At 48.6% G+C, this 25,342-nt stretch overlaps 1 pseudogene; it reads right to left on the bottom strand.

The window, feature by feature from the left end:
- The window catches only part of LOC119399419 (fatty acid synthase-like), a 131,459-nt pseudogene that overhangs the window by 74,306 nt on the left and 31,811 nt on the right, over positions 1-25,342 (bottom strand).

Genomic DNA, 25,342 nt, shown 5'->3' with positions numbered 1-25,342 from the left:
CACGGTACGGAATACCTATTGAGGTGTGCACGGATAATAGTCCGCAGTTTGCGAGCCATGAGTTTGCATTGTTTGCAGTAAAGTCCGCGGTTTCCTCGCTCGAATGGTCCCGCAGAAAAAGGTGTTCAAATCGTGAAACACTTTTTAAAAAAGAAGGCGGTCAGTCGCCTGGAGAGTTGCTTCAGTGCAGACGACTTCGGACAACTCTTCCAGACTTCAACGAATCTCCAAGACAGGTGGCAAAGAAACATGAACAGTACCGACCCCAAGACGGAGTCTTGCACCGCTACAGAGAGGCCAAGTTGTCAGGGTACGAGGAGACTCGTGGTCACCGAAAGCAAGTATTCTTAATGCGGCTGATCAACGCAGGTCGCCACCGAAGACGGCAGTGTCTTGCGCCGCAACCGACAACACCTCAGGGCTACGGCTGAACCTTTCAGCATTTCCCCTAGTGTTGACGACATCCCCGATGACTTCCAAGAGGACGGGTGCCCTGTCCAGGTCCAGCCAAACGACGCAAGCGCACCTAACGCTACGCCATCGACGGGAGAACCAAGATCAGTGCGCAAAAGAAGCTAATCACGGCGGTTGCGATATGACGACAACTTCGAGCAAGTTCCGTGAACTCAAAACCTTCTGAAGTGCGTGAGCAAACTTTCGATTGGTGTTTGGTGCTGTGCGTTATTTTGAGTGTACCTGTTTTTCGTCAAAACGATAAAGTGATTTAGTTTTCATTCCAAGAGTGGAAGATGTATCGGGTAGATAAGCCGAAGTGTTGCTTGCCTGCAAGTGGCCTCTACGGCGCAGGCTCGCCACTTGTTCGCCCTTTCCTGTGCCGGGTATGAAACATGTGCGAATAAAGGCTGGGGGGCTTTTTCCGTATGCCGAAAACCGGTTGCTGTTGTTACTCAGTAGATACCGCACACGATACAGACACCAGCTTGCATCTTTCCTACGTTAGGATTGGAGTTTGTCATTGGTACAATATAGTGTCTTTGTGCCTTAGTCGTTGCGATTCCGCTGCTCCGTCGAAGCTTTCAAGTTTCAACTAGCTGGTCAAACATAGCCGTATAATCCATGTACTCCAGAGCCTCCTTCAATTTTTACCTCTTGATAAGTTTAATTACTATACTTGGCACCCTGTCATTAAAGGTATAGCATTCTGTCGTCTTACCATTCTATATTTTATTGATGGACAATCCAACTCTTAGTTCTTGCCTATCTAATAGGACACAATAGCACAGTATGTGCCCCTTCTTCAGCACTGTATAGGCTTGATCTGGGTTCCTGGCCTTGCTAAGCCCTTTTCCTGTCCATATAACACCCTCTAGTTCCTCGGACAGCACTTCTACACTCCCATCACTAGATCACCTTCCAGCAATAAGCTTGACAGGTTCAAATTCCAATAGCAACCTCTCCAGACCCAGAGATTCATATTACCTTTGCTGCGTCACAGGTCTAACTTGCTATAATCAGTTCGTTCGCAGCCACTGGGGACTCAGGGCGATGAAAGGTATTTTTATTCGCTAGACCACTAATTAAAAGTAAAGTATCATGGCAGTTGAATAATCCATACTAATTGACAAGTATATGTTCCCACAAATGAGCGAAGCGCCGGCAAGCGCGGCCAACAGCATTCGAGCACAGCTCGTATACACCGGCTATGTAATGTAGTCTGCCTGAACGTCTGCCTGAAAGTTGTCCAAAATGAAGGGAATGCTACATTTGCTCTTCGTAATTACTTTTTTTGTGGTACCATATAACCTATGATGACTAAAGACATTAATTACAGCAGTATTAACGCGATGACGTGAAATAGCTCGTTACGCCCAAATTCCGGTGTCGGCGTCGTTGGTGGTGAGTGAAAAATCAGCATTGTCCATTAGTGAAAATTCGAGGGATGTGCAAATATAAAGAAATAATGAAAAAATCTTCGCTTTCGAGGGGGAATTGAACCCAGGTCTTCTGCGTGGGAACCAGGTGTTCTGCGACAGAGCCACGCACGCGTTAGAAATTGCTTCGGAAACTACACTAGATGATTGTTATGTAGTGCCAGGAATGTCATTGACAGCTGTAATTTTGCGCCACCGAAGCGCCGAATTATATCAGGCCTCAAAACATGTGAATTGCGCAATGAGGGTTTGGGTTAAAGGCCGACCAAATACAACGAACACATACGACGCGTAGTGGGTACCTCGCCAACTCGCAAAAAGAACAATTATATCGTATTTGGAACTTCGCTACTGTATTTGCAGTAGGCATTCTAGGATAGTGTGAAGGGGCCGATTCACAGATGCACAGACGTTCACTTCGTTGCGGCCTGTTTAGGTGCCCACCGAGACCGAAACCAGGCTAGCGATTGAGAAGGCGATGCGAACAGGGTCCGATTACGCTATCACGTTGTACTCTTGAAGGCGAAGCTCAAGCGTCCTCGAAGTTTTTCATATGAATAAATTAAGGTTTTAGACAGGCCGTCGAGCGTAACGCATTTCCGTTATGTTCGAGAATCTTCGAACACATTTCTTGAAAGATACTGAATGTGTTTCCTGAAAGCTCGTCGCATCGATTCTCATCTCAAAGTTATGTATGGTAACTGTAGACTTGAAAAAATTGGTTATTTAACTTAACCAATGCCAGAGCATTGTGGTAAAGTGCTTCCTATGTACTCCTCAGAAGTGCCTATCCTCAAAGCCAGAAGCGCCTTTCGTATGTAGAGAGATTGGGCCGCAATGCAAGACCGAACGTACGCAAGGAACACACTGCGAGGGACCTTTCTCTGACTGCATTGATGGCCAAGGCTAAATAAAGTTTGTGCACTCTGACTTCATAACTTTCTTTTTATTATTAAGTTTACCTTTCAGTGCAACTGAGGCAATGCTTCAGTCGCAAAATTGCCTGTGAGGTGTGGCGATATTAATCGCTGGATGATTTTATGGGTTCCGTTACAAGGTACTGCCAAGAGTTAACTGAATTAGCGTCAACCTGACGGCGACGTCACATATTACTGCCGCCGTTCAAACCGACACAACCACAAATTTAAACACCAGGGGACAGGCCTTACATCAACGCATCATGTATGGTGCACTGACAACGATACGGGTACATGCACAACCACGGACAGGCTCGAAGGGACATGAATTGTCAACCGCAAAAGTTTGCGGGATGTGCAGCGCGTGGCGGAGCGACGGAAAACTACATTGCTGCATCACCTACCGTGATGCAGCGGGTGTTGAGGCTATCGGCCTCGGCGATTAGCGACGGCGCGTTTAGACAACGTGCCGTTGCCGGATCTAATCGCGGAGGCTGCGGCCGATAGCCTCAACACCCGCCGCATCAAAGTAGGTGACGCAGCCGTGCAGTTTTCCGTCACTCCGCCACGCGCTGCACATCCCGCAAACTTTTGCGGCCAACAGTACGTACGTGCTAATACGACCTGCGTCTCCCTGCATAACATATTGGGTTGCGTTCTTGACGTGTAATCGCCTCACCTGACGAGGGGGAACGTTTTGACCGAACCCTACTTCTCAGTTAACGCCTTGCCTCAGGCCGATAAGAACGGACAAAACCGGGATGACCACGAGTGTTATGCAGGTACCACGCAGATTCAGTTTGCTGAATCTTTGCTGAAATAAATATTTAAAATGAAACAGTTACTGTTCAGTGCCCTCGTTTTTAACGGAGTAAAAGTAGCTGTAATATTTCTTGCTAACATATGTATTCTTTTTTTTTCTGATGTTGGCGCGTGTCTCTATTTTACGTGACGTTCCCGCATCTTTATTTTCATGTTATGCATCGTTCAAGTATGCAGGGTGTTTTTTTTTTTATTTATTAAACAGTACAGAATTTTTTTCAAATGCCACGAAAGTCAGACCCCTGTAGTCTTCGAAATTGAAGTCGACGCTGAGGCGGAAAAACTTTGGCGCGCCTAAAGTTACGTTCAAATTACTAATTGATGAAAAAGTGTTGATTAACTTTTGTGATTATTAACTTGAGCGCCATTGTTTAAATAGAACTGTTGTAGGACGTGAAAATTTATGCAATGGCCATTTTTCAAGAATCCCAAATAACGAACGTAACTTCAAATAATAATTACCGAAATTCAACACCCCGATCAAAGCAATACCGAAACTGAGAGCGCCAAGCACGAAGGAAATGAGGCACCGGTGTTACGTCAGACAGGAGGCAGACGTGACGAACTTCGAAAAAAGGGAGCGTCGCAGCACAATTTGGACTCGCAAAACAGCTATTCGTCCCAAATATCCTATTTGACCGCTTATTCCTTACGTCTTCTGTGTAGTGCTTACCAGTTTCTTTCGCGCTATACCGAAAGAAAAAACGCAGTTTCCATCCATTTTTTCACTGTACAGCCTAAAACTAGGTGGCAGCCACTGGGGCGCTACTTTTCGCAGACAAGCGAACGAGTTCTTAGCACTTCTATCTACTCTCACACAGAAACGGATAAGCACTACACGATGACCTGGAATAGTTTGGATGCGAGTTCGTTGGTATGGATCCATCATAAAAACACAGCGCTAATTTAAACACGGACGGAGAAACAGCACACGAGGACGGGCGCTTTTATTGTGCGTGAACAAATATATAGCACCTGAAAGAAATGGGGAGGTTGGCAAGTAGATGGTTGCTGTTGCACGAGCTACTGATACTAAAAGCAGGCGGGTAGATGGTTAAGATTACTTTAGGAAACTGTATTCCCTGCCAGAAAGGATAAGTGACGGGGTGCTGACACAAACCGAGCCTTTCCGCGTCATCATGGAAGTCTCGAAAATTTCTCGAGCGCGATTGTCATTGCACTTGCGCAGTACCTTGCTGTCTTGAAGAAGATGTGCGCACCCGCATTTGGCCCAGTGAATCCTGGTTTTCGGCGATTCACTTTGCCGATTCACAAGCGGTTTTACGGAACCTCTTCTCTCGGCCTTTGCAGAAGTTCTCTTTCAGGAGCTCAAGTCACCCAAGGTAAAGGCTCGGCCCGAACACGAAGCTAGCGATCATCCCATACTTACATGCGGTTTCCTACCGAATCAAAATGAAGGCAGCAGGGTGTGTTGGCGTGCAAGTCGTGTTCTCCCCCCCCCCCCTCCAAAAAAAAAAAAACTAGGGTCTTCGTGCAAACGTGTGATCCGGCGCCATGTGACCACAGTCCTTGCAGGAAGAACGAAGTTTCGCCCCTAGTGGAATGCAAAACGGGAGTAGTGTATGCAATTCCCACCACTTGCGGCGGGACATACGTTGGCCAAACTGGACGCTGCCTAAACGACCGTGGCGGCAACATGCGAACAACGTGAGAAATAACCACGGCAGTAACCTGGCGATTCACTGTGCCAAATGCGGGTGCGCATCTCTTCTTCAAGACACCAAGGTACTGCGCAAGTACAATGACAATCGCACTCGAGAAATTGTCGAGACTTTGACGATGATGCGCAAAGGCTCGGTGTGTGTCAGCGCCACTCCAGTCACCCTTTCTGACACGGAATACAGCTTTATCTTCACCATCCACCCGCCTGCTTTTAGTATCAGTACCTCGTGCAACAGCAACCATCTTCTTCCCTCCCTCCCTCTTTCTTTCATATGGCATATACTTGTGGAAGCACAATAAAAGCTTTGTTGGCAGTCAGTGCCCGTCCGTGTATGCTGTTTCTCTGTCCATGTTTAAATTAGCATTTATAAGCGGACCTTTGGCAATTTGAGCGTTTCTATCTATCTATCTATCTATCTATCTATCTATCTATCTATCTATCTATCTATCTATCTATCTATCTATCTATCTATCTATCTATCTATCTATCTATCTATCTATCTATCTATCTATCTATCTATCTATCTATCTATCTATCTATCTATCTGTCTGTCTGTCTGTCTGTCTATCTATCTATCTATCTATCTATCTATCTATCTATCTATCTATCTATCTATCTATCTATCTATCTATCTATCTATCTTTCTATCTATCTATCTATCTATCTATCTATCTATCTATACAGCCGCCTACGTCTGGGTGCTCTCATGATCACCTCCTTAACTTGGTGTAGACCAAAATTGGCATATGAGGGTAACAAGACGAATATGACTGTCGTGTCATGGCATGAATAACGTGAAAAATCTGTCGCGTACGCCGTCAAAACCTTTCCTCCAGACACGTATCCACATACGCGTTTAGCACGGGCCGCAGAGTACGGGTATGCGCCACAGGTGATTCACAGTTTATACATACCCAGGAACGGCGAGAAGAGACATTGGCAATTTAAATGCGAGAGCGTTAAGAAAAACCGACATCGGCAGCGTTGACCCGGCGAATGGAAATAATAAGAATTAGCATTCCACAGGTATTTAATGTGTAAGCTTTCTGCACGGTAATCGGCTATTGTACCACAGAGCCACGCCAGGTCTACAAATTAGGAAAAACGGCCTATGCAGGCGTAATGAGGGTGCAACGTCAGTTGTGGTTGCGGTGCTGGATATCTAATTTTACAAGAAAGCAATGAACACGGAAGAGGGAGATGTACTCTAACCATACAGGCGTCATATCAGATTAACATCTGTGGTTCCAGTGCTGGTTCCGCTTTTAGAGCAGTCTAATTACATTTGTAGAATAGAAGTCATTACATTTGTATTCGTATGATTCAGCAAGCTATATTGAAGCATTGCTCGACACCGGAGGAACACCTCAATGAAAGTTACGTATGATATTCATATGATTGCACCATAAAGTGCACTTACTTTCGATAATACTGATGTTGTACTCTAACGCGAGGGCTACTTCGCACCATCAGTTACCCTTTAAACGCTAGTGTTGTCGACGTGCCTAATAAGCCCACAATGTGCATACAGCTACTACAGTCACAAAAACACGTCGATCCATCTCGTAACGCTTGGCTCAAAGCCATAAAATACAGCATAGAAGTACTCGCTGACTGCTTCGCATGAAACCGATTCCCACGACGCGTGGGATCTGGCGAATTTTTTAGATATGTGGCTTCATTTCAAAGGTGTTGGTGCGTGTTGGTGCTTTGAGACGCACGATAACAAACCACTTATGCTAATGGTTCCAGTGTTGGGTCCGCTTTTATAAGGGTCTAACAAGCATTACATTTGTATCTCTATGATTCAGCAAGCTATATATTCAAGCGTTGCTCGACCCCCGAGTAATACGCTACAGAAAATTGCGTATGAAATTCACATCGTCGCACCGTAACGTGCACTTCGTTTCCATAATGCTGACGTATGTGCTGCAGCGTGAGTGCTGACGTTTCGCAGATCAAAGTTACCCTCCAGACACGAGTGCAGTCGACATGCCTCGTAAGCCCACGATTTACACAAAGCTACTCAAATTAAAAAAAAAACACATCAATCGAGCTCGTAACGCTTGGCTCAAAGCAAAAAAAAAATGCAGCTTAAAACTACGCTCAGACTGCTTCCCATAAAACCGATTCCCACAAGGCGTGGGATCTGCTTAATTTCTTTTACTGAAAAGATTCTTATACGGTGCTCCTTTTCTCAAAATTCGTCACTTCCGTTCTGACGTAATCCAGCTGCCGCATTTCCTGCGCGCCCGGCGCGTCCAGTTTCGATATCACGTGGACCGGGGCCATAAATTTCGCTGATTACGATCTCTAAATTGGTGAGCATTTAGGGATTTTTAAACAAATGAGCATGCGATAAAGTCCAGGTTCTAAAACTTTTCCATATAAGCAACTGCCCTTAAATAAATAATTAAAAGTAAATAACGAGCTTCTGATAATTACTCACTTGAATGCAACTTTAGGTGCGGTAACGCTTATCACTTCGGCGTGTAGTTCGTTTGAGAAGGAGACTAGGGGATGACCGTCGTAGCATTTTAGATGCGAAGCAGATTTTTCCACCGGCTTTGTCCATAGTTCCATTGGCGGCCGTCCGCTTTCTACCACATAGCAGCCATCTGAGAGCGCGCTCGTGCCAAGGAGAATTCTTCTTCCTCTTGTTCTTCGACCGCTTTGATGATGATACGTGCAGAGCACTTTAGGCGCCCGGGCTGCCGTATGCTGTCCTAGCTTGGCGTAACGCAGACAAAACCATGTGTGCTGGCACTAGTGATGCAGAACTATCGGTAAATTGACTATCGATAGTATCGATAGTTTCTTTGAAACTATCGATAGTGCAGACAAACTATCGATAGTACTACTATCGACAAACTATCGATAGTGCACTCGGTAGTACCATGGTAAATATTACTAGCGATATTACTGCCACGCGTGTTTATTGCTTTGTTTTGATGTAATCGGGTTTTACCCACAAAAACTGTTAGCAACGTTTGATGCAGACCACGCCGTAATGTTTGAGAGTCTTCACGATTGTTTGACATCATTCTCTTAAGGTTACGCGCGGGACGCGAATAGTCAAGTTTATTCGAGAGATTACGCGAGCACCAGCGATAACGCTATAAGGTTTGATTACTGATGTATAAAAGACAACGCTCTCCACCGATGATCAGATTACTCGACGGCCGACGACTGTTCTCGCCGCTATCAGTGCTAGCCTGTATCGCTTGTATTTTTAGTATTGATTTTCTGGTCACAAGATCGTCCAAATAAAGAGCTCCATATTTCCCAGCCTTGTTGCAGCATTCTTCACCGCCACAACCATGTGACAATACTATCGATAGTGGTGGGAATAACGATGCTGTTACGGGTCGGCCATATTGGCAAAATATTTGTGGTAGCCTACTATCAGCTTCGCTCAATTTATGAGCAATTCTTGGCACAAGAAATAAATTATTTCCGCAGTGAAAAGGGCGGAATATGTCCATCAATAAATCAATAAATTCACATCCAAAAGCAACCAGTTACACCTTACAATTAACAAACTTAGTTCACGATATTTTTTGTATTGTGAAATCAAAAAGAGCAATATAAATTTGACGCTGCGCAGCTCCACTACATGTAACCCCTTCCTTTCCGCTACAACTGAATAGTTTGACTTTATGGTCTTGTGTCAGCAAAGCACTCAGGCGAAGAACACAAGTACGTCAACTTTCTTGCCCTTCAGCCTCGTCTTCCGGCTCCCCTATGTACCGCGCGCGTGGGGAACCAAGTTTATTCTGCAATGAGTTCGTGCTGTTGGTTTTATAGTATCGATAGTACCTTCGAATTTCTTACTATCGATAGCGCTATCGATAGTATCCTTTACTATCGATAGTTCGATAGGGACTAAGCTATCGATAGTATCGATAGTGCCATCGATAGTTCTGCATCACTAGCTGGCACACACTAGAGCGTTCAGGCCTGTGTAAGGGGCTGGGTAAGACGCTGTGGCTTCTCCTCCTTACTCTTTCTCAGCAATCACGTGATGGCGTCGGGGAACGAGATTCTGCAGACGCGCGATGAACCCGCGTGGCGTGCTCCAACACGAGTTCGGGACGAGTAACAGCAACATCAACTACAGTGAATTCATGGTGTGCGCCACTTGCAAGGAGGCGTTAACATCGGGCAAGGTGCCCGTCACGAACGGAACTATAAGTCGTCCCATGCGCTGCTTCGCATCCCCACATGGTTCTCTTTAGTGGGCGATGGTGAAAATTTTTGTTCGACAAAGGATTCTCTATTTCTCTTTCTGTGCTTGTTCTCTCACCCGTCGGGGGTTATTGCATCCCACGCAGCACAAATCGACGCACGTGCTCTGCGAGCGAAGCAGAAGAGGAAAGATAGCACGAAAAATTTCGTCTAGTCAATCTGATCGGAAGCTCACTCACCTTCGTCGCCGACTGTTTTGATGATATTTGCATGAACTCTGGGGTCGATGCGGATGGACTGTATGGCGACCGGCAGGAGAAATCCCCTTTTCGGCTTCCAAATGAAGCTCATGTGCACCAGTGAGTCCATGAAGGCTACCCAGTTGTCCTGCCACTTCAACTTCGCGTAAGGTTCTGAAAGATAAATGGTTAGATTAAGGACTCCTCAATGTGCGCATTGAGATGACATTGGCGCTTACGCTCGAGAGAAAACATGAACTTTCTCCGCTGTTGACGAGCACCATCGATCAAAAATGAGCTTAACCTTTTCAGTCGCAAATTAACTATTTTAAATGCAAGCAACCGGTTCTTAAATTTTGATATGTGCATGATAATGGTAGTCCAAGGAAAATGAAAAAAAAATTTCGCTGACACTTTTCATTGAAGAGTATTTAGTGTTTTAAATAATTTCAATAATAAATACTATTTATTGGTATTCAAATTATTTTACTTACTTTATTACTTAAACACTTATTTAGATGGGATAGCATAGTGCCCAATAGCCAACATTCTAATTTTTGACGCAAAACTAAAATACCTGTCCTATCTCTCCATGGTGAAAGAAGCTGCCTGAGAGAAATGCGCGAACACCATGACCGCTTCTGTAATTTCTTTGTTCACACGTGACCTCGCTTTGTTGTATGTTCCAGATTTGCAACATATGCTAAATATGAGCTCTTGAAGAACAGAGCTTTATCTTTACCAGGTGCTTGCTGAGGGACCTAGAAAATTGATGATTTCAATTGGAATCATTGGGCCTGAATGGGTTAAAAAGATGTCTTCGGGAAAGAAGTTCGTTGAAGTGTCGGAAAACAGTCACTTCGAGAGATGCTTACAGGAAAGCGAGTGCCGTCTAAAACCCGAAACTTCACGTATGCCTTTTCTCAAGCACGCAATTATGCCGAACTCAATTGAACGCCATACTTTACTCGAGCCATTTCAATAAGAGTATTTTGTTTAGAAATATATTAGATCAGAGTATTCAGTTCATAGGTAAGAAATCTATTCCAATGAAATAAAAAAATGGTGAAGCTTATGGCTGGAAGCCTAGGTGTTTTGGCAGGCTCTAATGAGAAATTATGGTTTGCCCTTACTCTGGGAGGAAGCCTTGAGGGCTCCCTGGAACGCTCCATGGTAGTGGTATCCGCGGAGTCTAAGCTCCTTGTAAACGTCCGCACAGTCCATATCGAACTCAACGGTTTCCGCGGGCGTTCCGGGAGGGTCCTTCAGCAGCAGTTTCTCGCCCTCTTCGGCCACGCGGATCCGGCCTTTGCAGACCACTGCTCGGCCCTCGCACACTTCGAATTCGCCAGACACAGGCATCATGATGATCTGGAAACGGACACAACCTATGCGCGGCCGTGTAAGTTCGGTCTTAGTGTGAGGCATTGTCATAGCGTAAGGAATGCCGAGGAAGTATGCTACTTTATAACCCTATTCTCTGCTGAATATATCGAACTTTGGTCCGTTATGGAGTTTGAGTGTAAAATAGGTGAATCAATAAGCTTTATGTAGAGAGCACTCTGCCATGAAATGATATCTTTCACCGACTACCTCGACCACTTGAAATCCCCAATACTCTTTTCAACACAAGTTGAAAGCAAAGCGACACTGAAAGCGTACTTACCTGCAAATGGGATAATCTTCAACATACACTTGGGTTTGGAATTCAATATGTATTTCAATATCGCTTATGTATTTCAATATCGACAACGCCTAACCTACACAGCATTACCTTGATATGCAACGAATCGCAGTAGGTGTGCGCGCTCGGGATAAGCGAGGGTAACGACAGTACAAACCGTTATCGTCGTTGTCAATTTCCTGGAGGTGTGATAGCTCGTTGCAATCTGTTCAGACCAACCCCGCGATATCGCTCAATATTTTTTTAATCAATCAGCAAGCGCTACTATAATTGCCTAAAACGACTTACGTAATTTTTAAGGCGATATACTTAATGAAACTTCATGTAAAGAAATCCTTACCCGTTGTTGGGAGGATCGTGAAACGCTGAATTTTAATGTCCTCTATGATTACAGGCGTCTCGTTTATATGCCTTCCGTAGTGGTTGGCAATGAACTGCCAAGCGAAAACCAAGTAGCCGGTGCCTGGGAAGAGCATACGTCCATCTGGTTGGTGACCGATGAGGTACTTATCATCGCTATGACCTTCGATGTCGATTTCCATGATATCTTCATTCGCCTGCAAATACACAACAATCGGTCAGTTAGTAGCAAACTTGTAGTATTTTGCTCAATCAGATGCCGGTACTTGCTGGCTACGCGTGTACAGCTTATACGAAGGAAATATACACACACAGACACAATGCGTTAGGACAACATTCTGGTACGCAAAAGAAAGACATACTTCTGCAGAGCACTCTCCGATGCATTTTCCAGGCTTTGAAGAATTGGGTTACTAAACACATTGTAATACGGCTCCCACGCATTGTAGTGCTGTCGCTATACTGTTCCGTGGCAGCCCTAACACTGCAGTCGGCGTACTGCGTTCGGCTGCAGTTTCGAGAGAGCGCGTAAATGAATGATGTACGTTTGTCCTAACATAGTACTGCTACTGTTCTATTCCATGGCAGCACCGATGTTGTAGCCAATGTACTGCATAGTCGGCTGCCGCAGTTTCGAGAGAGCACGTGAAAGAGTGGTGGACGTATGAAACCAAAGAACAGCTATCATGTAATTAACCGCCTTCCAGTTGCTGGCGGCTTCTCGTAAAACCATGAGTATATCTCTTGAGCGCGCTGCAAACAAGCGTATGTATTAAATGTAAAGGCTCGTAACAGAACGCGTGTTACATCCAGAGGCTGGAAAATACGCGGTGCACATTTGTACAGGCTTCTTGAGTGGACAACTACCGCTCATTCAATTTAGTTATGCCGCGTATTGCTGTAGAGGATCGCTTTGCTGATGACAGAACTTTGCCCGACGGGCGCCTAAATCTATATTACCTGTTCTGGCGATGGAAAATCCTTCCACTGTGCAACATCCCACGTCTGAGAATGATCCCAGCCGACCAGGTGGCCAATGTTGGGTGTACCGCGGGGCACAGGCCACGGGACAGGAGGATACAGCACCGACAAGTCCATGTCAACTCCCTGAGTATGAAGTTTTCCCAGCGAGCTCAGAAAATATTCAAGGTTGTCGGTGTGACGCTTCATCAGGCCCATGCAGGTGGCATCAGAGCCTACGGCTCTCCGTAGAATCGCCTGGAACAAGTCCAAGCGTATGCATGGTAACGAAGTTTCCAAGGGACCCTAGAAGGACTTTTGAGCCTAGTCAGAAAAAGCAGCTGACATGCAATAAATGCTCATGTGAAAATGTGAACTAAATAGTATTGGCCTCCATGCAGCAGGGAATTGCCAATATTGTATCTAATGGACACATAAATCGCTCGCTCTTTGCTAGGCAAACTGAGCAGAAGATTCGAGCAACAAGGCTTCACAGGTATTCACTGATCTTGAGAGCACCGTGTAAGCGTGGAACCCCAGTGGACACTAGCCAGGTTAAGCACCTCGGTCACTCGGGGTATTACGTCGCCTGCCGGAGCAGTGCACGCCTGAACTACAAATAATTGCGAGAACGGCCAAATAACAGGGAAGACGAAATGCACAACGTCACGCCGCGCGGCACCATAACATTAGTCCCACGTGTCACGCCCTTTCCATAGCCCACCACCGGGACGAATTAGCATTTTATTAAGGGGGGGGGGGAGCGATCTCTGACCGAACGCTCTACCTGTCAGGGATTGCTGGGTCACTTATTTGGCAAGCAGAGCATTAGCGCACAGCAGGAGGAATCATGGTAAAATCCGAGTCCGAAGGGTTTGAAACCCTTTGAAACCCTTTCATAGAATGAGAGCAGGAAACACCTGCCGCTCTCTTCTGCAAATGAAGTGCACATGGCCCACACCTCGCAGGACGGGTGTTTTCTTAGGAAGATACTGCAGGTTTTCCTCAGTTCTTCGTTGAAGTAGGTGTCCCCTCCTTGGGGTCATTAGGCCTTGCGCTATATATATATATATATATATATATATATATATATATATTGCAACAGGCGGGTTCTTCTAAAGAGGTTCGGCACGGCGCCTTGCACAAGGGTCACAAATGCGAGCCAACGTCAGCACAGCAAACAGACCGAGCGCGCAACACACGAACGTCATCGTCTTCACTCTCGCTGGCACAAAGCGGGATCCAATGCGCACCGGTACACCTATGACTTTCCAGGCTTCATTTTGCGTTCACTGATAACACAAACGGCAGCTCCTCTGTCAACAAGAGCGTTGGTCGCGACACCGTCCATAAAAACTGCGATTTCGTTAGGGGGCGAAAGATGAGGCCTTGAAATTTTCGACGAAGGCGCAGTTCTTGCCTCAGGAACTGCGGCTCTTAGTTTTCCTCCTGAGCGGAGTTGGAACGGTGGAGCATGGGAGAAATGGAGCGGCGCCGGGGAGAAGGAGATCGACGGGAGGCGAAAGTGGCACGGTGCGAATAAGTGTCCGATGAGTCAGCAGGGGTACGGCGTGCTGGTTGCTGTGGCATGTAGCCGAGGTTGGTGGCGTCATCATGCGAATGCAGACCGCGGCGACGACAATGGCGTGCAACATGGCCAGGAATACCGCAGACATAGCAGATGGGCCTGTTGTCTGGAGTACGCCAGGGGTTGTGAGAAGGTCCGGGAGGCGAGAAGGGTGGTGCGTGAAAAGGGCGTACCGGGCGGACAGGGCGTGTCGACGAGTAGAAGTTGGTGACTGAGCCGGATGGTACTGGCGTCGGTCGAGCGTATGAATGGGTAACGGCTTCAGCGTAAGTGAGAGGCGCCGCAACTTGCGTTGTTGGAACAGGAGGTGGGAGTGCCTCAGCAACTTGACTCTGAATGACACGGCGGAGCGAGTGATCCAGCGCCGTGGGGCTCTCGTTGACACATGCCACAAGGGAGAGCTGGCGAGCCACTTCCTCACGAACGTACTGCTTAATTTGTGGGAGCAAGGCGGAATATTCAGCGCCAGTGCTTCTAGCTTCCAAGGCTGAGAGTTCCGCTGTCGGAATTTCGGCGCGACGGGTAGAAAGGCGCTCTTTACGCAGCTCATCAAAGCTTTGGCATAGTTCAATGACTTGCGTTACTGTCTGAGGGCACTTGGCTACTAGCATATGGAACGCATCGTCATCTATGCCTTTCAGAATGTGCCTTATTTTGTCAGATTCTGCCATTGACACATTCACCCGCTTATACAGGTCGATGACGTCCTCAATATAGCTTGTGAAGGTCTCACCGTTTTTTTGGGCTCTGGCACCCAGGCGGTGTTCGGCGCGAAGCTTTCGCACGCCTGGCCTACCGAAGAACGAATTGAGTTTCTCTTTGAAAGCCGACCAGTTGGTGAAATTGGCTTCATGGTTAAAGTACCATAGCTTGGCCACATCAGTCAGGTAAAAGCTGACGTGCGTCAACATTCCACTTTCATCCCATTTGTTTGGACCGCTCACACGCTCAAACTCTACCAGCCAGTATTCGACATCTATTTCATCAGTGCCGCTGAACATCGGAGGGTCACGTTGAAGAAACACCCCAGCACACATGACCGACGTGGGTGTAGGTGGGGCTGGAGAGGGAACGGTGTCCTCGGTCATTGCGGAGGCAGATGGTAAAGTGCGGTTGCGGAGCTCCAGGACGAGGAGGGGAACTACCCAGCACCTCCACCAAATGCAACAGGCGGGTTCTTCTAAAGAGGTTCGGCACGGCGCCTTGCACAAGGGTCACAAATGCGAGACAGCGTCAGCACAGCAAACACACCGAGCGCGCAACACACGAACGTCATCATCTTCACTCTCGCTGGCACAGAGCGGGCTCAGATGCGCACCGGTACAACACACACACACATTGTAGCGAAGCCTTTATTGAGTAATGGGTTGCGCTCTCTATAGCCTTCTAGTGGCTCGTCGCCTTTGGCTCTTCGCGCTCGCGCTCTTGAGTCCGTGTTTGTGCCTTGACTGTCGCCATTGCATATCGTCGCCGACTACCGTCCAATAAACGCCTCAACAAATTGGTGGAGAGTGCTGTACTCCTATTCGATGCCCCTGGAGCTGAGATCCCGTACCCTACCAACTACCATGCCTGAAGACGCTGCTCAGCAAACGTCTCCTTCCACAACGACCGCATGCCCCGGTGTCCCCCGCATCCGCGACCCTCCTATCTTCGCCGGCGCGGATGGGACCGATGTTGAGGACTGGCTTGCGATGTACGAGCGTGTGAGCGTACCAAACAAATGGGACGAGGCAGGCAAACTCAGCAACCTGGTTTTCTACCTCGCGGGTGTGACGGGCCTGTGGTACAACAACCACACCACCGAGTTCCCCACGTGGTCTGCTTTCAAGACCGCCATCATCGATGTGTTTGGCCGCCCTGCCGTTCGTAAACTGCAAGCCGAACAACGTTTACGTGAACGAGCTCAGCAGACCGGTGAGTCCTTTACGAGCTACATTGAAGACGTCCTGGACTTGTGCAAGAAGGCTGACGCGGCCATGCCTGAGTCTGACAAGATCCGCCACGTTCTGAAAGGCATCGACGACGATGCCTTCACTATGCTGCTCGCCAAGAACCCTCGTACTGTGGCCGAGGTGATTACGCTCTGCCAAAGCTACGAGGAGCTGCGCCGGCAGCGACTGCTGACCCGTCGACCTCCATCACGCGACGCCGATCTCGCAGGCTTGTCGGCCATTTCTGATCAGTCCGCCTTGCTCGCCGAGATCAAGTCGTTCGTGCGCGAGGAAATTGCCCGCCAGTTCTCCCTACTGGCCTTCCCTCGCCCGCAGCATGTTGAACAGCCGTCGACCACGCTGCTGGCTCCCTTACGCCGCGCTATTCAGCAGGAAATCGCGGAGGTCATGCCGGAATACCACCAGCCCCCTCCGGCGCCTGCGCCGCTCAGTTACGCGCAGGTTGTAGCCAGGCCACCCCAAGCGATTCCTGTGGCTGCCCCACTTACTTACGCCGAAGCCGTCGCCAGACCTCAAGCCTTCGAAGCGAGTGGGCCGGCTGCGTTTGCCGACGCCATACCTAGGCCACCGATGCAGCCCATCATGCAGTCGTATCAGCAGACGCCTCGTCCACCGCGTCCTGCTCCATGGATGGGACCTACCCCGGCGAACCGATGGCGCACTTCTGACAACCGCCCGATCTTCTTCGCGTGTGGTTGCGCCGGTCATGTCGCCCGCTATTGCAATCGCGTGCAGCCGCCTCGGGTAGCCTCAGCCATCCCCAGCCAGTCAAGCCGCCCGTATTACGATTCAGCGCCGCCTATGTCACCGTCGTCTCGCCCAGCTCCATCTACCCACCGTTCGCCGTCACCACGACGCCGATCACTGTCACCGATGCGGCCACGGCCGGTCACATGTGACCAGGAAAACTAGTCGTCGCAGTCCACGAGGCAAGGGCTGCGACGCTATCGAACTGCGAAAGCCCTCAGCGAAGCCCATCAAACGTGTTAGACGTGTTTGTGGACGGTGTGCGCGCATCTGCCCTTATTGACACTGGAGCCGCCGTATCCGTTATTGACGCCAAACTTAGCCGACTACTGCGAAAAGTGACGACGCCACTTCCCGGGCTCTCCCTCCGTACAGCAAGCGCCCAAAGTATTCACCCTACAGCGGTGTGCACAGCCCGCGTCATGATTAAGGATGCTCTGTACGCCGTCGAATTGATAATAATTCCAGCATGCTCTCACGACGTCATCCTAGGATGGGATTTTCTCTCCCACCACGACGCCGTGATTCATTGCGCACCCGCCGAAATAGAGCTCTCACCATTCTCTGATCTGACGCCGGCTGACAGTCCATCGTCTGTGAGCAAGGTACTCGTCAAAGACGATACCAAACTGCCTGCATACTCGTCAACGGCCGTGTCCGTCTACTGCGCCAGTCTCTCCGACACCGTCGCCCTCCTCTCGCCATCCGACCGTGTTTGCACGAGGAAAGGCTTGCTGGTGCCCTTCGCGACCGTGCAAGTCACTCAGGGCAGCATGTCAATTTTTGTTATCAACCCATCTCCGTACAGTGTTACGTTGGTGCGAGGAGAATGTCTCGGCAGCGTGGAACCCCTCGAAGACGCACAAGTTATGGACGAACCAGATGGCACGCACTGCCCCAGTTCCGGCACGCTCAGTTCTGTTACCACGTCTGGTTCATCGCCCGCTGATGTATTTGCTTCTTCCATTGCTGACAACCTTACGCCGGACCAGCGTTCCCAGCTTCTAGACCTCTTGGAAGAATTTCGCGCTTCTTTCGATATTGCTCAAACTTCTCTCGGCCGCACGTCCACCGTTACGCATCGCATCGACACTGGCGCCCAACCACCACTGCGGCAACGTCCATATCGCGTATCTCCCACAGAACGCCGCGTAATCAACGAGCAAGTCGACGACATGCTTTGACGCGATGTTATTCGACCATCTAACAGCCCCTGGGCGTCTCCTGTCGTACTTGTTGCGAAGAAGGACGGTTCTGTGCGGTTCTGTGTGGACTACCGACGACTCAGTAAGATCACTCGCAAGGACGTTTATCCGCTGCCGCGAATCGACGACGCGATTGACAGCCTACAAGGAGCCGAATTCTTTTCGTCTATCGATTTGCGTTCAGGGTACTGGCAGGTACCTATGGCTGATGACGCTCGACCGAAGACCGCCTTTGTCACGCCCGACGGCTTGTACGAATTCAACGTCATGCCGTTTGGGCTGTGTAATGCGCCCGCCACCTTCGAGCGCATGATGGATACTGTTCTGCGCAACCTGAAATGGCACACGTGCTTGTGCTACCTCGACGACGTCGTCGTTTTCGCTCCAGACTTCTCCACGCATCTTCAACGCCTCCGGCATGTGTTGACGCGTTTGAGCGACGCTGGTCTGCAACTGAATCTAAAGAAGTGCCGATTTGCAGCACGGCAGCTGACAATACTCGGCTACGTCGTGTCCAAGGACGGAATTCTCCCCGATCCAGCCAAACTTCGGGCCGTGACCGAGTTCCCGAAACCTACGTCCGTCAAAGAACTGCGCAGTTTCGTAGGACTGTGTTCCTACTTTCGGCGCTTCATTCGAAACTTTGCGACTATCATATCACCGCTGACGAAGCTCCTCGGAAGTAACGGGCCCCTCCATTCGTGGTCGTCGGAGTGCGACGACGCTTTCGCAAAGCTCCGTCGTTTGTTGACGTCGCCTCCCATACTACGCCACTACGACCCTACGGCCCCTACAGAGGTACACACAGACGCCAGCGGTGTTGGCCTTGGCGCTGTCCTTGCGCAGCGCAAACCAGGATTCCCTGAATATGTCGTGGCATACGCAAGTCGTACGCTTACTAAAGCCGAGACCAATTACACCGTCACCGAAAAGGAATGCCTGGCGATCATATGGGCCCTTACAAAGTTCCGACCCTATTTATATGGCCGCCCATTTGATGTCATCACCGACCATCATGCACTATGCTGGTTGTCGTCATTGAAGGATCCCTCAGGCCGCCTCGCCCGCTGGGCACTTCGCCTACAGGACTACGATATTCGCGTGCTGTACCCCAACGGACGCCAGCATGCTGACGCCGACGCCCTCTCGCGCTCCCCCTTGCCTGACAACGATGCCCCCTGCTCGGTACCTAACAATGTTGTTTCTTCCATCGACGTTCACACCATCGCTACCGAACAACGCAAGGATAAATGGATCGCCTCGCTGATAGACTTGCTCACTGATCCGTCGGCAACACCAATCACTCGCGCGTTGCGTCGTCAAGCCCACCATTTTACCATTCGTGACGACCTACTGCACCGACGCAATTACAACGCCGACGGCCGCCAGTGGCTACTTGTGATACCCCGCAGTCTGCGTTCTGAAATATGCGAGTCTTTCCACTCTGATCCACAATGCGCGCACTCTGGGGTATCAAAAACTTACCACCGCATTCGACAACGATACTTCTGGCGAGGGATGTACCGCTACGTGCAGAAGTTCGTTCGCTCCTGCCTCGATTGCCAACGCCGAAAACCTTCAACGCACGTGTCACCCGCCGGTCTACAACCATTACCTTGCCCGAACCGTCCGTTCGGGCGCGTGGGCATCGACTTGTACGGACCACTTCCTCTGACATCGGCTGGTAACCGCTGGGCCATCGTCGCTGTTGACCACCTTACGCGATACGCCGAAACCGCCGCTCTCCCAGCGGCTACAGCGCGCGATGTTGCCTCCTTCCTGCTACACCGATTCATGCTGCGTCACGGTCCACCCCAGGAGCTTCTCAGCGATCGAGGCCGTGTCTTCTTGTCGGAAGTAGTCGAAGCCATTCTAAAAGAGTGCCGTGCTGTTCACCGCAAAACTACTGCTTACCACCCGCAGACGAATGGGCTCACCGAACGCTTTAACCGCACGCTCGGCGACATGCTCTCAATGTACGTCGCCGCCGATCACACAAATTGGGATGCCATTCTGCCCTTCGTCACCTACGCCAATAATACCGCCCCTCAAAGCACAACTGGTTTTTCACCCTTCTTCCTATTGTACGGAAGGCACCCGTCGCACACCATCGACACGATACTCCCATACAAGCCGGATTCAACTGAGTGTGCGCCGATATCTGACACAGCCAGGCTTGCGGATGAGTGTCGCGAGCTTGCCAAGACGTTTACAACGCAGGAACAAGAGCGGCAGAAGAGCATTCGCGGTGGAACCACCACTTCTGAGTCCACGTTCCTACCTGGAGCGCTCGTATGGCTCTCGGTCCCTACCACTGCAACTGGCCTCTCTACAAAACTACTGCCGAAATACGAAGGCCCCTACCGGGTCGTCGAGCGCACATCCCCGGTCAACTACGTGATCGAACCCATCGAACCATCTTCGGACATGCGCCGTCGAGGGCGCGACATCGTCAACGTGGAGCGTCTCAAGGCCTACTATGACCCACTCATAGTGACGAGCTGTTAGGTCGCCGGACGGCTCCCTTTTCGTACCGGGGAAATTGTAGCGAAGCCTTTATTGAGTAATGGGTTGCGCTCTCTATAGCCTTCTAGTGGGTCGTCGCCTTTGGCTCTTCGCGCTCGCGCTCTTGAGTCCGTGTTTGTGCCTTGACTGTCGCCATTGCATATCGTCGCCGACTACCGTCCAATAAACGCCTCAACAACACACATATATATATATATATATATATATATATATATATATATATATATATATATATATATATATATATATATATATATATATATATATATATATATATATACACAAGGGACGACCCACATGGTGTGTCTGAATAACACGGGTTGCTCTGAGAGCTATTGCGTCAATTTAAACGGCGCAATTTCACAACCACTTATACAGAATTCGTCGTGTTTTATGATTGCGTGCCACACACAGTGGCACTTCGCTTTTCAGTATAGACAGCACGATGTTCCATATTGTCATGGAACTGGTAAGGTATTGCTATGGAGTCAGTGTTAAAAAAAGGTGTTTGATATGACTGCCAACATCAACAAAATAAACCTGAGCCTAACCATAAGCAGTTCACGAAGGTGCTAGGAAAGCTTGCAGGAAGCACGTTCGGAACAAGTGTCATAACAAAAGGCTTTTAAAGACGAAACTTCGAGAGCAATTTGCAACAGCAATTGCATTGTACATTGCAGTTAAGCTGGAATGTGAGCGTAGAACGTTCAATAAATTCACGCATATTTCATCAGTTAACAAAACAAAGGAAATTCACAGAAATGTCAATTGTGGAAAATTGTAATTACTGGTGCATTCGGTATATGGCCTTAATTCCATTGGCCAGTTTTCTGATAGCGTTTGAACATTCATTGACCTACGTAGACTTGACGCGTTGTATACGTATGTGGGATTTCAGAGGACGACAGAATGCTCGCCGCTGCTGATGCACCGTTCTCTATTCTTCTTCTGATCGTCACTAATTCACCAAATAAAATTGGACCATCTCCCCGAAGGGAACGCTGATCGGATGCGAAGCAGCAGCGTTGCGCACGGGTGGCGTCGCGGGTTGAACGGCGCTAACGCGGGTGCTGCGGTGAGCGCTGGAAGATTCGTTTGTTTGTTGGAGACGCAGACACGGGAGGCGAGTGGGCGTTGGAGACGGCAGCTGCGGCGCTCCGGCGGGTGAGGGAGAGAGTGACGTACGCGCGCACCTGCGAGGGAAGTGTGCGAGGGGTTCGTGACGTGAACGCCCAGCTGCGGCATGACCTACTTGGCACCGCTGCAACACCTGCGACTAGGGAAGCGCGTTGCCTCGCGTTTGTGCGGACGGACGGACAGCGTCACAAAGTCTAGTGAAAGAGCTGCTACGCATCTAAAAGATTTCCTTCTGACGCTTTGGAATTCCTTTTTATGTTGCATGCAAATAAGCACCATGATGTTTATGTATATTAGCCGAAGCATCAAAGTGCCCAACATTGTACATCGGGTGACCTTTACGCCCACAATTGGTAACGTGTTACGATGTCTACGATATCAATAACCCCTTTTCCGTAAACTGGTTTCCAAGGAATTCCATAGCTGTGGTACAACCAAAACACAAGCGGAAATCGTAATGGGAGTATGGTACCAGAAGCAAAGTAACTCTGAAAGTGAATCAGCGAAAGTGTACTAGGCACACCAGTACCAGCACAACGCCAAGCGTCTCAAAAGAAATGCTTCGCTTTATTATTTAAAGTGATATATAGACAAAGGGAGAGACACGTGTTTGAGTGTGCAGTGGGCCGTCCAGCTGATGAGCTTCAGGCCCAATGAGCTTTACACGTGCTACGACAATAACAGGGAACCATACTGGACAGCACTCATTCTGGCATGCCACTCACCTGCAAAAGGCAGTGTGGTCCGATCTCCAGTAAGATGGCGTCCTTAGGTACATGAGCGAGGGCCTCACAGAACAACACGGGGTTTAGGAAGTTGTTGACGTGGTATTCGGCAGAGCAGAGCTGCGCGTCCGGCTCTCCCCAACGGCTCTCCGGCGCTGATGTGCTAATCCAGCGCTTGCTGCGTGCCTTTGGTTGGGGTACGGCCTGCGCAAGGGCCAAAAGCGTCAAAGAATGGACGAAGCAGCCATAGCTTCTGAAGGCTTAGAATTATTTTGGCTCCAATCATGATATAAGAACTCACTTATACAATTACAGATTAAAGACAAACGTTATTTAGTGCTTTATAAACTTATTTAAAGTTATTCACACACAAAAAATTGTGGTACGCTTAGGCAACGCACAGGCGAAAGCCTCCACTTTTACAATACACTCATTAAATCTGACCTTCTTATTCTACTGCATCATCCACGCACCCTCACCTCTTAACATGTCTGCACCTGACGCTGCATTTCACTACCTCCGCGATCTGCCAACCTTTGACCAAGCGGCGATGCTATGCGCTGACGTCATGTGGTGGAATCTTTGTACCCTAGGTTGGCGACGCCACACGCCAGATTTTTCGACTAGTGAGACACATCCGGCTTTTGCCACATTATTTTTAGGGGTAATGACTGTTTATTTACAGATGAAAGTTCGCACAAATAAGGGACCGCTGTGACAACGAGTTGCAGTTGGTCACAACAGACTTTGTCATCCTTCACTTCTATCACTTCCTCCTATTGCCAACTTTACAATCCCTGTTTCGCTGGTGAGCGCACTGGGAGAGTCATTGTTCTGTGCCGGCGTAACGGCGTTTAAGACAGGCAACTTGTATTCAATAACGTCGATCGGACGACAAGAGGCATGCGAACACGTAAGTTGCGTCAGTCAAGCGATCCTAAACGACAAACAGATCCACGTATAGTGACAGAAACTTGCTGCAGCACTAGTCACGCCTATATTGTGTAGTCTATGGCGACACTAAAGTACCCTTTTCAAATGAAATTGCTTGATGAGTACTTGAGAAGGCGCGAAAAGACAACGAAAGATGAAGGGTAGAAAAACGCTTATCCCAGGGAACCCTCGCCATGATGGTCAATAAAAGACTTGGGCAGCTACGCTTTAGTGGTGCGAAGACTGAGGAAGCAGCGGAGTTGTCCTCTTCCTTTGCCCCTCCTCACCCTCATTTTCCTTTCCAACCCCTTACTATAATAAACTATGCAAGACTATCTTGTGCTCTACCCTCTCACCGACTCCTTCCCCTCCTCCATATCATCACTTCTCTTTCCCACCCCATGCTATACTATACTATACATGATAAGGGCAAGCACGGTCAAGCATATTCTACAACTTCTCAGTTATTGGTCAATTATTCATTCACTATCGACTGGTTGTCACAAGGTATTGTCATGCATTTGGGTCAGGCTAAGGTCATTCAAGCATTTTCTAAAATATATATTATTGATCGATTATCCATTATCGATTAGCTATTGATTGGTTATCGACTGTCTATCACTAAGATTTGGTCTGGCATTTGGACCATGCTTAGCAACATCCAAGCCTTTTGTAGAAGTTTTGGTTATTCATCGATTCGATTGGCTATTAATAGGCGGTCGACTGCTACTGATTGGCTATTTATTAGCTATCACTAGGCTTTAGATATGTATTTGGGCCGTGCTACGCACATACAAGCGTTCTCTAAAATTTATTCTTTATGGTCGATTATCGACTATCGATGATTGGTTATCGACTGCCTATCTCCAGGCATCGATGACTACGCTAGGAAGTGCTTGGCGCATGTCCGCTTTCAGTGCCACAATACCCGGCAAAGCCAGACTGAATTTTTCCGAATGCCGCGCGAACCAACGGCTCGCTTATCCAGCTTAACGTACTGCTAGCTTAACCAGCTTCCCTTTTCAAAACATCACTAAAGCTGTGCGTCTTCACCTGGGCACGTGTCGTGAAGGAATGCTATCTCGGTTCTTGTAAGCTAATGGGGGGGGGGGGTGACTTATGCACCTAGAATCTTCCCGGCGGATAGGAGAAGCTTTGGTCATCTCCCTCCCAGTTTTCCCATGGTGCTTGTCGACCACTGTTGTGATTTCAAACAGGGACCAGCATTCTCTCTTTTTCCAGTCCTTGCAGTGTATGACCAAGTGCGTATAATACCTGCCAATCAAGTAGCTATAGTGCAGCCGTAATAGTGTATTCAGGAAAATTCCGGTCTGCCCGACGTGCACCTTCCCGTAGATAGGGACAGTCTGTAGACGACGCCTATTGCGCAAGGCACAAAATACTTGGCGTGTTTCACGCTGCGTGCCTTCTCACTTCGTGCCGGACCTTCAGCAGGCCTACTGACAGCACAGCAAATGTGCCCCACCTTTCGATTCGCGAAAAACACAACTCTAATGTCGTATCTTTACGCCGATTTCTTGAAGACATGCGATAGCCAGTGGATGTATGGTGCCTCAGCCACTCTCTCACATCCTGAGAGGCAACGACGGAGTGCTAGTTCTAGTCCGCTGCTTGATGACGTGGGACTTAATTTTTCTCACGTGGCTGCGATGACACCATCAGTAATTTCTCTTGTTTTGACTCCTTATCTGTGTGTTAAATATGGTGTTAATTAATGGCACGCATGACTTATCGAGAGCAGATTTCAAACAGGTTGACG

The sequence above is a fragment of the Rhipicephalus sanguineus genome, chromosome 7, assembly GCF_013339695.2.
Source record: "Rhipicephalus sanguineus isolate Rsan-2018 chromosome 7, BIME_Rsan_1.4, whole genome shotgun sequence".
Taxonomy (NCBI): domain Eukaryota; kingdom Metazoa; phylum Arthropoda; class Arachnida; order Ixodida; family Ixodidae; genus Rhipicephalus; species Rhipicephalus sanguineus.
This window is presented reverse-complemented; position numbering and strand designations above follow the sequence as displayed.